The following is a 13,715-nucleotide window of genomic DNA, read 5'->3' as shown; positions in this document are numbered from 1 at the left end:
CACTTGAGAGCCTGTTATTCTCCTAAACTACTTACTAGAAATTGAAATTAGCACGTGCATGTCAATTAAAATTAAGTTGCCATTCCAACCATTTAAGTTGAATTATCTTTCATCATTTGAAAATGCAGATAGGAAGTGTTTTTCAACATAAAGACTTGGGCACCATTCTGGCTGGTATTCTTGTGTTTTGAGTCTGCTGGGCATTCTATATATACATACACATATCTTTTTTCCTGAGGAATATATCTTTTGTGTTTTCCCCTATGAATGATTAAACAGGATTGTTAGAGATAATTTGGTGACAGAGGGATTAAAATATTGGCAAATGATATTAAAGAACATTGTGATTATGACTGAGCAGATTAAGACTGTGTCTATATGACACCAAACATCTGTATGAAAATGGAAAAAAAATTTTAAAATCCTTGATTGTTTTCTTTACTTGACACTATACATCTGGATCTTTAAAAACATCTGGGTTTTTGACTCTTATTTCCCAGGTTTTCTCTGGATGTTTGGCCTCATATACAGAGAGGTAAAGAAAAAAACATTTTAATACTGTTATTATTACTGAATTAGATAAATTTATTGCATTTAATTAATCTGCAAATATTAACTAATTATTCTATTAACATAGCATTTAATGAATAAAATTTTCCACCAGGCAAATAAATACAGAAAGAAAGAGGTAATTAGGTGATTTAAGAATAAAACTTGGCTTAAGGCATTATTTCAATCTTGGTCATAGTGTACTGACAGTAATTTCCTTGGGCAAAAATCTTTTTCAGTCTTCAGACAACAATTTTCGCTCCGAGAGAGTCGTTTCTCCATGTGTGATGAGGATCTGTTAATTCACAATGTGTTTTGACAATAGTAAAATTTCATAAACACTTAATAACATATGAGATACATCTAGTAACAGACATTTTCTTTGCCAAGTGAATTATCCAGGCTGATAAAATCAGTGTAAACCCACTCTCCAACCAGCCTCCTGACATGCCCGAGGCTGAACCCCGAAGAGGAATCAAATGAAAACAGGACTTCAAAGACTTTGCTGCAGTGAAAAGCACCTTATGTGACTGACTTTTTTTGTGATCTCATCTAAAAAAAGTTATCATAATTATTGAACATTTCCTCTGTAGCTTATTCTCAATCCAATCAGTTATAATGAAAATAGTCTGCTTGCTTTTTATATTCTCAAGTTTTCGGAATGATTAGTGCTTCCTTGAGATATCCCATTAATTGGACACACAACCCAGATAAAAAGGCTGAAACCCGAGAGTATATAAAAAAACATAAGGTTGTTGCAATTTAAGTGCCTTCAAAAGATCTAATTTGATTTTTAAAAGCAGTTCTGCAGATGTGAAAATTAAAAGCACGCAGAAACAAGATGGGGTTTAATGAATGTGTAGGTAAGAAACATTTAGAGGTTTCAATAGCCTTATTTGGGTTTTTTTTTTCTTTTTCTTTTTTCTTTTATTTTTTTATTTAGCTGTTAGGTTGGAAAGCTTGAGCCTACCACACAATGGAAATTGCTGAATTTTATGGGTTGCTATTTCTTTATTGGACTGGCCCATTTTTTCTTGCCCAATGTATTTCTAAAACAACTTGGTATTTCCGTGTGCAGGTTCTCATTCCCAGCACCCATAAATCAGATTTCAAATTCTAGTAGAGGGAAAGGGTCTCTCCCTTTGGTTTGTCTTAGCTGTTTCATCCATGAGCTTGTCCCCCTCCTACCATGAGCGAAGTGTACACTTATTCCCATTAAAGGAAGGAAAGATGGAAGGAAGGAGGGAAAGAAAGGAAAGGAAAGGAATGGAAAGAAAAGGAAACCCTTCTACTGGCCCTAATGACATCTTCAGTCATTAATGAGTTAATAAAAATCTCAAAGTCATCTGGGGCTAGATAAGGAGGAAGAAAGAGAAGTATTGTACTATAATGACAGGCTCCCTGGCTGCCCTCGGAGATGTCATGGGTCAGTCATGTTAAGAATGTGTGCGTCCAATCATCTGCTGATTTTTATCAGCAAGCCTTCCAGCAGGAACTGACAAGGGCCAGTTTGGGAGTCACAATGAATAAACAATGACTTTTTGGATTGTTGGGGGCTGTGTAATAGAGTGAGGGGTTTATAGGTACTAAAACATGATGACATTAGCAATCAATATACCAATTACTGGACAAGTTATTGGATGAGGCATTCCCGGGTCTTCAGCCCTCTTGCACTTTGAAGAGGGAGACTCCCTCGCCGAGAGGCAGCCGGGGGGACCAAGACCCAAGGCCCTGACCTAAGAGGCGAGCCTCGCTTCTCTGGCTGAAGTAGTCCAGACCTGCATGTTTTGAATTGCTTGGGGAGTTTATTAAAAATCCAGATTCTTGTGTCTCCTCCCTAAAACTTTCCATCGTAGGGGCTGTGGCTTGGGTTTATTATGACCTGTTGGATCGGACACGTTAGGGAGCTGCTGCACAGCTGTAGCTCTCAAAGTGGGGTCCCCGAACAGTAGCCTCGGCATCACCTGGGAGCCTGGTAGAAATGCAGATTCTTGGGGTGCCTGGGTGGCTCTGTTGCTTAAGTATCTTCCTTTGGCTCCGGCTCAGATCCTGATGGAGCCTGCTCAGTGAGGAGTCTGCTTCTCCCTCTCCCTCAGCCCCTCCCTGCCTCAAATGAATAAATAAAATCTTTATTTATTTATTTATTTATTTATTTGACAGACAGAGATCACAAGTAGGCAGAGAGGCAGGCAGAGAGAAAGGAGGAAACAGGCTCCCTGCTGAGCAGAGAGCCTGATGCGGTGCTCGATCCCAGGACCCTGGGATCATGACCTGAACCGAAGGCAGAGGTTTTAACCCACTGAGCCACCCAGGCGCCCCTGAATAAATAAAATCTTAAAAAAAAAAAAAAAAAAAAAGCAGATTCTCAGGCCCCTCCCAGACCTACCTAAACAGAAGCCAGGGGGCATGGCTCTGAGACCTGTGCTGGAAGCAGCCTCCATGGGATTCTCAGGCACCTTACAGTTTTGAGAACCAAAGCTGTACAGTGAAGATCCTCACCAGGGGTCCTGCTCTCATACGTCACCTCTGATGCCCCTAGTGAGTGATCTGTTACTCAAACTAGCTAAGAGGCAGAAGTGTGCAAATACATGATTTACTTAAAAAACTCAATGAAGGTAAACCCAAGCTTATCTCCAGATTTGCGCCACTCTCCTCGCACTCTGCCAGATTTTCTTCAATGATCTTGATGCATGAGTGACTTTGATTATAGGAACGGAGGAATAAACATGGCTTTCGTCTATTGTTTAAAATAGAAGAGGGAAGTCAATTTGTTAAAAATCTTCAGAGGCGGGTTGGGTGGGGGGGAGTGCCTGGGTGGCTCAGTTGTTAAGCATCTGCCTTCAGCTCAGGTCATGATCCCAGGGTTCTGGGATCAAGCCCCGAATGGGGCTCCCTGCTCAGTGGGAAACCTGCTTCTCCTTTTCCCACTCCCCCTGCTTGTATTTCCTCTCTCGCTGTCTCTCTCTCTCTGTGTCAAATAAATAAATAAAATATTAAAAATCTTCAGAGGTGGAAAAAATCATCTGAAGAAAAAAAAATCAAGGTACATGGAGCATACATTTATAAATGTAACTAATATTTGTCTGGGCATTCAATGCCCACAGGCTCTTGCGTTGATTGGAAAGATCTGCTTTAAAAAAAAAAAAAAAAGTAGCTACTGTCCCTAAACATGCAACTGGCCCGGGTAGGAAAGGAAATTCTGCATCACCCAATGTTGGCATAGCACACGGAGAAGAGGAATGGCAAAGCTTCCTTGCAGGGAACTTACGGATGTCTCATACTTTGGCTGAGAGTTTCACTGAAGGAACTTCCAGAGCTTGCTAAACTCTCAAAAGAGGTGGGCTATTCTGCCAGACGTGCAGTAGGTTTAAATATATTTCCCTGAGTATGTTTCAGAGAACAATTCCAAGGTTCTAAGCATTAATACTAAAAGAAGTTTGGGTCAAGTGAGAAAGCCCAGGTTAAATGGAGTGAGGCTCGTTTCCAGCAGAACCCCCTACCATGTTACCATAGATGGTAATTCTCCAGGAGAGTGTTGCCCAGTGGATCTGATCCACAAAAATCCTTTGAGGAAGGATTATCTCATAGAGTGAGTGTTTCAAGGGCTAAGCTTTAGGAACCGTGGGTTTGTATGTTTTAAGATGGCAAACACCTGTGGGCAGAAGGTAGTTATTCTCTATGTTGTAGAATAATGGCCGTCTTTCCTTGTTATAATTTATTAAACCCTCTGTGTCTGGCATCAATGTTAATTACATGGTGGCTTGAAGCCAACAAGAAGGTTCATGTAACCATCACCAAAGAGTTAAATAAGTTGTCCAGCTAGTGATGGCCAGGTTAAATCATCCCTGAATTTTTGGCATATCTCCCAGAATAGGTACTCATTAAAACACACACACACACACACACACACACACACACACACACCCCAAAAGAGAGACAGAGAGAGACAGAGAGAGACAGAGAAAAAAAAAATCTGGATTTTACTAGTTAAATTACACTGTGTTTTCCCAGAAAGAAAATTCCATCACCACTTCTTACATGTACCCAGAAACTTCATGCAAAAGCAGACGTGTCCCTCGCCTGATACTGGAAAGTCCTTCTGCTCCCCATTGACAGCACCGCCCTGATAATTTAGGGCTCACTGGGTGCTAGGAAGCTGTGGTGGTGGAGCCCCTTAGTCCCCACACTGGCTCTTCCCGAAGCTGAGCCAAGGCTGCGGACCTGGACCGCAGAGGTCAGGCCAGTCAGGATCCGAAGCCCATCCTGGGTTGAAGTTGAAGAAGCTTTACAACTTCTTCTCTTGAAGTTCTGGCGGGAGCTGTGTGTTGATGCCAAGTGTTAATTCTTGCTGGGGACATAATGTCTTATAAATGTTATGGAAGAATATCATTTTCCCTGCAGAAGCCAAGGTACTTTTAAGGCCATGTTAAGAAAGGGGATTCGTTTTCCAAGGAACATCTGTAGGTCACGTGCTCGCCTATAAATTGCTTCTTTGCTAAAATCCCGCCCCAGCCCCCAGCCCCCCTCCATTGTTCCTCAAGAGTTGGAAGGCGTTCTCACATGGAAGAAAGAAGAGAACTGAAGTGGCATCTAAAAGATGCCTGAAGATGAAAAAATAGACACACAAAACCGCTAAACATAGGACACCCCTACCCGCCCCCCCCCCCCATGCTAATATTTGTCCTGTCTTCTCTGCGGTCCTGCAAGTCCATGCAAGACTCGGAACTCATTCGGTTATGTCTCTGAATGAAAACTACTAGCGCCAAGTCGGCTCTGGGAGGTCTTAAAGCCCTATTTTCCTGTCTTTGTAAATATATCCCTGTTGACCCGCCATGTGCTTCCCAGCTTTGGAGACACAAGGCGTTTGCGGGAGGGCGTTTGCTCCGCGCCCGGTTCAGCCGAGTTAACGGAGGTTTACCTACCGACTCGTCTGGGTTGTTATGGAGTTGAATATTTCTCCCCTTTCTATTCTTTGAAATGGTTTGAATTAAAATAGCTTACTCAAGGTCACTGGAGGCATATGGTCCTGCTCAAAACTTTAAACAAAACATTAGTTTTTACAACCTTTTGTAATTTGGTATTGTATACAACATGGTTATATGCAGAGTTTCTGTAATCTTTTCAGCGGTGACAGAAATATGAGAAGCAAATTTATAAGCCATTTAGTGAAGCATTTAATCAATTTCATGCATAGGAAATAACTCCAATTGCTTTGCTTTATCAATCTTTCTCTCCGGGAGAACTCCAGTCAACGCGGTATCTCCAGACACTGACTGGGGGAATGGGGGACATGGGGGGCTACGAGGTAGGGGGGCAGAGTGCGGGGACAGGGCTGGGGACGGGTGGAGAGTACGCACAAACCTTTAGATGCACTTGAACTAATCAGGGACTTCTGAAGTTTCCCTACCAGTGCCGCCAGCATCTCTGAGCCTTCTAGAGGCTGTGAATCAGATTCTGTCTGTGTGTGTTTCAGACAGAAAGTACGGGTCTAATGTTTAGGAGAAGTTTTCAGGGTCTTTTCCTGCAAAGTTACTCATTAAACCCTCTTTCCCCGTGCGCTTCTCACATGCTCAGCGTGGCAGACCATGTCTAGCTTTAGGCTCAGAGAAATATTCTGCGGTTCTTGCTTTCCAACACATGAAAAAAGAAAACGACTTACATTAAGGTTGACTTGTGCATCAGGGAGTCCAAGCAACATGCCCCAAATAACTGAAAACCCACCAAAGTGGTCTTTTGTAAGCGAAGGACTGTTTAGCATTTTTCCAGAATATTTAAACTGCCCTTTGGGGCTCATGTTGTGATTCTGTCTTTGAATTGCTTGAAAGATTAGTCCAGCGGTTGGCGACATAGTGGGTTAATATTTTCTTTTCTGTTGCGGGCTAGAATCCCTCTTATAACACTTTCCCCCAAACACCATCAAGTTCTTAAGTGAAAAAAAAAAATCCTGAGGGAGCACAAGACGATTTTGCAGTAATCACTGTCTGCTAAACTATATTAAAGTTACATTAGCTCTACCTTGTCCTCTAAGATTGGAACTCATATAAAGGTACTGTAGACATAGTTTCTCATTTAGAAAATAATTTGCTGCCACTTATGTCTGAACCTAGAAAAATATTCCAGTGGATAAATTCCAATCGAGATTATTGAGTTCTGATTTCAAGTCGGCTCCATTGGTGGATCTCATTTCGGGAAGATAAGGCGTTTCCCGTTCCTTTTTAAATATGACATACACAGTGATCTCCCTGAGGTGGCAGGTCAATGGCATGTCATTTGATCTTTATTTTTCCCTGTGTTTTAAGCTGTGGGGACCACAAAACTGCATGGAACAGAGTTGCTTTGGTGACCCTGTATGAAATTGGTAACTCTGAGGGAGATTGGCCAGTGGAGGTTTCCATGTCTGTCTCTGTCCATCCATCTATCCGCCTATCTGTCTATCTATCCATTGCTATTCAACCACTAACTTCTGGATTAACCCAGTTCCTCACTGACTTTAAAAAGGAAAAAGAAAAATAAGAATCATTTTAGAGGAAAGGGGTCTTTGGTATGAGAACAGATATTTGGTGGGGGAAAAAAGAAAAGATTCCTTTGGGCCAAGGTTATTTACAATTTTCACAGAAATTTTGAAACTCAAAACAATTACCATACACTTACTGTCTTGTGAGTTTTGAGTCAAAGGATAACATGCTCTCTGCCACTATCTCCAACCTCAGTTGCTTTCTCCAATTTCCTTGACATGATCTATATTAGCAAACTTTTCTTTTTTTTTTTCCTATCCAAAGAACCACTAAAACACATGTCATATTCAGCAACATATCATTGTGTGCTTGATAGTTTCACTCATCAGCACCTTGGAGATCTTCCCTTGCTAGTAGAAACAGATATACATCATTCTAAGTGCTTCAAGAATTTCCCATGGTATGGCCATACCAATGCTCATCGAGTCATTTTTGTACAATGTGCACAGATTCCTACTACCTTTTTGCTCAGACACAATGCTGCGCTGACTATCCCTGGACATAATTCCTTATGTACTCTATGAGTATTTCTTTCATATGCCCATATGTGTCATGCTTATGATACTCCTATGCAAGAGTGTTTGTCTAGCATGGACACTTAAAGTGAAATTGCTGGGTGTGCACATTTCATCTTCTGATAGTTACTGCCAAATTATCTAGCCAATTTAAGTTTTAAAAATTTTTATTTATTTATTTGACAGAGAGAGACACAGCAAGAGAAGGAATACAAGGGGGGAGTGGGTGAAGGAGACGCACACTTCCTACTGAGCAGGAAGCCTGATGCGGGGTTTGAACCTGGGACCCTGGGATCATGACCTGAGCAAAAGTCAACTGAGCCACCCAGCACCCCTAGCCAGTTTAATTTTTAAATGAAAGTTCTACTAGAATCTCTGATACGACGTTTCTCAATTCTACTCCAGCCTATATGTCACTCAGTCACTCTTATTCTTGGTTAAAAACTTTGCCTTTGCTTCTTCAAGAAGATGGAGAACATCCAAAGTGCCTTATCATTGACTTTTCTTTGTTCCAGAGTGAGCTGGGCCAACCAGCCTCCTCACCGGCCAAATGTCTAGAAGTTGGGCTGCTTGGCCCATTGAGGTGGACAGCTAATCAGAGATTGTGTGGCAGCAGTCAAAAAACCAGACTAAAACAAACGTACTGTTCATCCTTTACAAATGTGTGCCGTAAAGTCAATTGCATATTTCCATTTTGGTCATAACGTTGATGCCCAGATTCGAATCATTGTTTCAGACAGTTTCATACCAAAGGCCTATAGATTTTTACATTTGAGAAGATAACCTTGTAACAAGCTGGTGTTTGCTTAGGGCTTAGGGTCTAGGAAGGACATTGTTATGGAGTGACTTGCTAAGAACAACTTTCCTTGTCTCCTTCACTCAGTGAGTTTTTGTTCCCCTCTGTAGAACCTTCTACCCATGTCCCACTCTCCGTTCTCCATTGCTGCCTCTTCAGACCCTTGTTGCTACCAACTTTTGAAACACTATGGAAGCTCCATATTTACCCCAAGACGCCCTCCTGTCTTCGACCCATTTCACTGACTCCATCTATGAAACAAAAACCTAGTTTGGATGAGTTCTTACTGCAGTATTTTCCTATTCAGACTCTTTGTCCTACCGTTCAAAGTCCTTCATGGATTTGTCTCCAGACCAGTCTTTTAAAACATATTTTCTCCTCCTTTATGTACCTTTTACTTAGCAAAACAAAAATAGTCATGATTCTCGAAATCTTGCCGCCTCTATGTTCTTCTCATGCCCTAGATCCCCCTTCCCTGAACTCCAGGGGAGACCTTACTCTCAAAATTGTGTACTTAATGTGGCTTCTGCCATCTTCCTCGTGCTCCACCACAACCAGCGTCGCCATCGTTTTGGGGGATAGCTAACAAGGGAGGGAAAAACGGAAGTCAGATGTTGGGCTAGTTCTACGCGAAATGGCTGGACTACAACCTCAATGAAGGTTAAGGAGATTCTAAGTGATGGAGAGTAATGTGTTTTCAATTCCACAGTCTAAAGCAGAAAGTGAGAATGTAATCAAATTACAGCTGTATTAAAACGCTAGGCTACAGCAGGTTTCTCTTCAGCTCTATTCTCTTGCAGGCATCTAATCAGGAAATGGCCGACGATGTAACCCATGAATTGTTTGTAACTCAGAACCTTTAAGTGCAACGAAGCTAACCCCATTATATGAATAACATATTTAGTCTATATTATGTATAGTAATTCATGGATGAAAATGATACTTTTGGGTCTCTTAGTAGGGCATGTACTTTCAGGAGATGTTTAAGATAAAAAACATTGATTTTATATAGTTTTTAACATTTTTGCCTGCTCCCCCTTCTAACTAATGGTATACACTTATGAGGAGCCTAATGTAAGTTAGCAATGCAGTCCTGGCCACAGACCAACTTCTTCTTTTCTTTAAAGATCATTGTCAACTCTTGGGATTGAATCTCTAAAAACTCTAATACAGGCTGTTAAAAGGTATTTCTAATAATGAAAAACTGGAAGCCAACTCCATGTCCAAGAGTTGTAGATTGATGCCATACACATAGCATAACAATACTGAAGTGCTATGCGGGCAGGAAAAGCTGTGAATTCTATAACCGTATGGAAAACCAGCTTTGACATAAGGAAAGGGAAATGGCCAACCACATGTAAACTTAACTTTCTATGCATATGGCCCATGAACTTGTCAGGGTGGCAGAATTGCAAGTAATTTTATTTCTTTAAAATTTCTTTCATTATATAGTAAAGTAGTGAGTGCCTGTCAAAACCTAAGCGTTGCATGAGCTGTATTGCTCCCAGCTGAGTGGTGACAATTGGGCTGGAGGAAGAGAATTTCTTCCTCTGTTACCCTGGAATGGTGGCTGGAGGGCTTCCCCCTAAGTAGGGCAGAGGATGCATTGCCCTTACAAACAAGGAGAAATTGCACCAATTCCACTCAAGGGGACTGTTTTTTTTTTTTGTTTTTGTTTTTGTGGTTTTTTTTAAAAGATTTTTATTTATTTATTTGACAAATAAAATTTATTTGTATAAAATAAATAAAATTTATTTGACAAATTTATTTGATAAATAAATAAAATAAATTTATTTATTTGACAGAGAGAGACCAAGTAGGCAGAGAGAGAGAGGAGGAAGCAGGCTCCCCGCGGAGCAGACAGCCCGATGCGGGGCTCGATCCCAGGACCCTGAGATCATGACCTGAGCCGAAGGCAGCGGCTTAATCCACTGAGCCACCCAGGCGCCCCTCAAGGGGACTGGTTTAAACAAACACTTGTAAGAGGAACCTGATGCTTTAGCACGAGGGTAGAATTCGTTATAGCTTTCCCAGCTACTTTAAACACACCCATGTCTCTTGATCTTGATGGACTGATTACCTTATGGGGGTGTGTGGGGCAAGAAAACTAGCAGATGGGATTGCCAGGGTGCTTTACTTGTCTTCAAGAAACTGTGGGAAATGGGAGAGTTAGTGGAAATTGAGGTATGTGCAAATGGTGATTTACTTGCCCCAAAATATCACAGGTGACTTTTGGAAATGCTTGAAATACTTAGATAGCCCATGAATTAGATGCTGTGTTTCACAAAACTTAGGAGAAAATCTTGATTGGCTGTTTTGTAATTTTTTATCAGAGGGTGATGGAAATCTAGAATGTTTGAATGGAAATGAAGTTGGGGATAGAGGCCCTGCATGGGTTCACTAAGAACACTCTATGTCATGTTGGCTTATTTTGTCTTGTCTTTTTATTTTTTTAAAGATTTATTTATTTAATTTTAGAGAGAGAAAGAGTGCATGAGTGGAGGAGGGGGGCAGAGGGAGAGGAGAGAGAGAATCCTCAAGCAGACTCCTTGCTGAGTGTGGAACCCCACAAGGTGCTCGATCCCGGGACCCTGAGATCATGACCTGAGGCAAAATCGAGAGTTGGATGCTTATCCGACTGAGCCACCCAGGCGCCCTTGACTTCTTTTTTCTGATTAGGTGAATACAAAGTAGGAAAGGGATGCTGTCCACCAGTGCTCTTTATAAATTGTCCAGTGTAGAGGAAGTCACTTAGAGATCTTGTTAAAAGGCACTTCCCCATTCATTGTGCCTGGGTGGGGTCTAAGAGTCTTTGTTCCTAAGAGGCTGCTTGTCCCCAGACCATACTTGAGTAGAAGGATTTTGGATCAAGGGCTCCAAATATGGCTTGTTAAAAACCAGATTTCTGCACTGTATGTCCAAAGTTGCTGACTCATTAAGCATCAGACTGCATTTTTTTCAAGCTTCCGAGGTAATTCTATTATGCCCTCTCATCGGAAACAACAGCTTTAGGGGCACCCGGGGGGCTTAGTCATCAAGCATCTGCCTTCGGCTCAGGTCATAATCCCAGGGTCCTGGGGTTGAGCCCCACATCAGGGTCCCTGCTCAGTGGGGAGTCTACTTCTCCCTCCTCTCCCTTTGCCTGCCCCCCCAGCTTGTGCTCTTGCTATCAAATAAATAAATAAAATCTTTAAAAAAAGGAGAAACAATAGCTGTAGACCCTACATAACAAATCCCAATATCTTATAGTTTTGATCACAACAAATTAGGTACATTTGCAACTGGTTGGACTTTTATTCAATGCTAGATGAAATTAATTCCTTCTACCTCTGTACAGTTTCTTTGCCTTGTACATACTTCTATTCTTGCACATTTTATCTTCTCTTCCAGTATAACTTCGCTTCTCCTACATGTGCCCTCCTTCTTACCAGCACACCCTTAATGGACTACTTTGTAAGCTCAGTTACTTCTCTCTGACTTGACCTGGTGACTGACTTTTTTCTGTGTTCCTGAGCTTCAGGCTCTCATGTGGCCAATGACCATGATGACGCTTTTTCATATAGACTCTGATGAGGACCGAATAAGAAGCAGCCTGAACGAGTATCCAGAGCTTGATGTGGTAAATCAGGAAGCCTAGTTTCTAGGCTGTCATCTGTCAAATTTGATATGACCTCAGACAGCCCTCTGACTCTCTCTTACCAAGAGCAAGAAGGTTTTTGAAAGTATGATGTGCTAAATAAACTGGGGAGAGTTTTATTTTTTGTGGTTGGAAAAAAAATTATTTTTTTAGATTGGCAAAATTAACACCCCAAATTAATTGAACAGCATTTACTCAGTGTCATTAATTTTTATGTGAATTCTCCCATCAATAGTGTTTTTTGTGAATGTCTATGAGAGGGGTCCAGTAGATATACACCACTTTCACCTGATACATATGCAGAATTCCCCCACCCTTGCATGACTCTAGCTAGGGACCATAGTTTTCCAGCCTTGGCTGCCACCACAATATGTAGGGATTGCTCTCCTCCATGTTCTACAAAGCCATTGTGAAAGCACAATGCCATTAGCACCCTCCATGTGTGTCTTGCTAGAGTTCCAGTTTTCAATCCATCTTTGGCTTTGGCCAGAGAATGAAGCCAATGATCATGCATGAACTTCGCTTGCCCCCTCTAGGGCCACTGTTTCCCACTGGGCTGTGAATCAGCATTCTTGTGATGATGTCTTATTTGTAGCATTCTTACCCTACACTTATGTGGATTTCAGAGAGAAGAAACACAGACAACTCATTTTTTAAATTAAGAATTTTTTTCCTAGGGTTAGTCCACTGAAAACGTCTACTGAAGAGAGTCCAGCTAACTACATGCAAGTATGAACTTCTCAAGGACCAAAAAAGGTCAGTTGGAAATGGGAAAGGCACAAGAGAATATGGTGGACTGAGAAGATGGGCTCTGATGACCTGGGCTCCTCTTCTGACTTTACAGCCTTCTTGATGGGCGATGTTAGGTAAGTTAGCTCACCTCTCTGAGATTTAGCTTTCTTCTCTGGGCAAAGAGTTAGATGAAAGGAAGCAATTGATTCTGTTAGAATCTCTCCTGGTAGGAGCAGAAACATTTTTGTTGTTCCCCAATGTACTCCAAATGCCCAGAGGGGTTGTCTGCACAGAGTCGGTGCTCCATGTTTGTTGAATGAATAGCGTCCTTCCAGAGTGACAGAAAATACAGAAGCCTTTCTCTAAGGTCCCTTTGCAAGTGTCTTCATGTTCTCCAAGAGTGAGGCTTCACTGGAACATTCTTATTGCTGTTTTAATAGTCAAATGGCCCAGGGTTTTGTTTACCATGCCTGACAAAAAAACGAGTGGCACAGTTAAAGCTCTAAACGCTCTGTGGACTTTTACATCATCTGAAGTGTTTATTGACTCGAACGGAAGTAGATGCAAATATTTGAAGCTTCAACCAAGTCGTCTTTTTTTTTTTATTTTACTGTTTACAAAACAAGATATTTTATGGATGTAATTTATACATTGAGTGGAAGAGGGCTATTCCCAATATTATCTTTATCTTCTAGACATAAATAACAAACAACTCCAGTAATCAAAATTTACTACAATTGTAATAGATTTTGGCAGAGTTTATGTATTGCAGGCAAAGCTAACATAACGCCAACTTCCAAGGATAGAGGCCAGGATTTTTAGTTTGGCTTTGTTAAATGGAAAAAAAAAAAATCGACTACTGTATTTGCAGGTTTTACTACATTCAAGAGATTAATTTTCATAAATAAAATACTTTATGCCAGCTTCTCATCAGAAAGTTGAAATTATCTGAGGCAATGTAACCACTAAAA

General features: G+C 41.3%; 1 long non-coding RNA gene across 1 annotated transcript in view; it reads left to right on the top strand.

Annotated features, from left to right (window-relative positions):
• LOC123943302 overlaps window positions 1–13,715 on the top strand; it is a 60,102-nt gene that overhangs the window by 20,143 nt on the left and 26,244 nt on the right. The window contains exon 5 of the long non-coding RNA XR_006818612.1: window positions 12,690–12,878. This is a non-coding gene — a long non-coding RNA (uncharacterized LOC123943302). The remainder of the gene's footprint in view (window positions 1–12,689; window positions 12,879–13,715) is intronic.

Source organism: Meles meles, chromosome 6 (genome assembly GCF_922984935.1).
Source record: "Meles meles chromosome 6, mMelMel3.1 paternal haplotype, whole genome shotgun sequence".
NCBI classification, from domain to species: domain Eukaryota; kingdom Metazoa; phylum Chordata; class Mammalia; order Carnivora; family Mustelidae; genus Meles; species Meles meles.
This window is presented reverse-complemented; position numbering and strand designations above follow the sequence as displayed.